This window comes from Nannospalax galili, unplaced genomic scaffold (assembly GCF_000622305.1).
Source record: "Nannospalax galili isolate Female #2095 unplaced genomic scaffold, S.galili_v1.0 scaffold191, whole genome shotgun sequence".
Taxonomy (NCBI): domain Eukaryota; kingdom Metazoa; phylum Chordata; class Mammalia; order Rodentia; family Spalacidae; genus Nannospalax; species Nannospalax galili.
In genome coordinates, this window is record NW_008331484.1 from 4,922,730 (window position 1) to 4,924,113 (window position 1,384).

The following is a 1,384-nucleotide window of genomic DNA, read 5'->3' on the forward strand; positions in this document are numbered from 1 at the left end:
GTAAGGTAATGTTTAACAAATTTACGTAGATGCTGCCATTGTATAACCGGCTGAATTCACAACAGGCTGCACAGTCCTGATTTAATGCCACCCTTATTAGGTAGGGTGTAGTACATACTAACAAGGTTTCAAAAGGACTAGGTTATGAGTTGGGATTCCAGTATAATTACCTGATGTTTAAGCTCTGACTTCTTAACTGTAAAATTGAAGAAATGGTATACCTGATTTTCAGGGTAATATGATAGATTAATTATTTTTACATTTCTTTCTTTATTATTTACTTATTTGTGTGTGGGGAGTACACATGCCATTGCATGTGGAGGTCAGAGGGCAACTTACAGGGGTCAGTTTTCTCTTTCTACTATGTGGGTTCTGGGGATCAAACAGAAGTTGTCAGGCTGGGTGGCATGTGCCCTTACTCACTGAGCCAGCCCACCATGACAGACATTTTTTTGGTCCTTTTGAGACAGGGTCTCCCTGTAGCCCCAACTGGCCTGGAACTCACTATGTAGACCAGGCTGACCTTGAACTCACAGAGATCTGCTCCCTTGGTCTCCCGAGTGCTGGGATCAAAGGTGTGTGCCACCACATCTGGCGACAGATTTAATATGTACAAATCTGGGTGCAAATAAATTGTAACCACAATATTATATTATATAGTGTCTTAAGACCTAACTTTTATAATGAATCCACCAAATGGGCTGAATCAGAGTGGCTGAGATGGAGTCTAGGGGCTCCTGGGATCCCACCAGTATATTCTTAGGGGGATTTCTGAGAAGCAAAGTTAAAAAACTCTATGTTGTGAACACAGTCATTTCCATAGATTGCAGAGGCAAAAATAGTGTGGCTGGAAATAGTACCTAGTTAGAAAAATAACTAATTCTCTTATGCCACAGCAGTGTGTATTGCTCACACCTGCGTGAATGAAGGAACACAAGAGGAAGAGAAAGTCACAAGAGGAAACGTGGCAAACAGAAAGAGCATGGAGCAGGTATTCAGCCTGCACATGCACCACGGCTAGTTCCAAGGATCCACACACATGGTGTGCATTGGGGAAGGCTGCTCTGGAAAAAGGACTACACATATAGATATCTGAGACTTTTGGAAACAATTGGAAGGGGCTGGCACTTCTTTCAAAAAAAAGAAAAAGTAAATAAGCTAGCAGAAATGCCAACTTCCTGGTGATTGCTTTAACTATTCATTTATATAATTCTATATTTCCTACTTTTTAAAAATAAAATAAGCCAGACATGGTGGCAGACACCTTTGATCTCAGCACTTGGGAAGCAGAGGCAGGTGGATCTCTGTGAGATTGAGGCCAGCCTGGTCTATGTAGTGAGTTCCAGGCCAGCTGGGACTACAGGGAGATCCTGTCTCAAAAAAA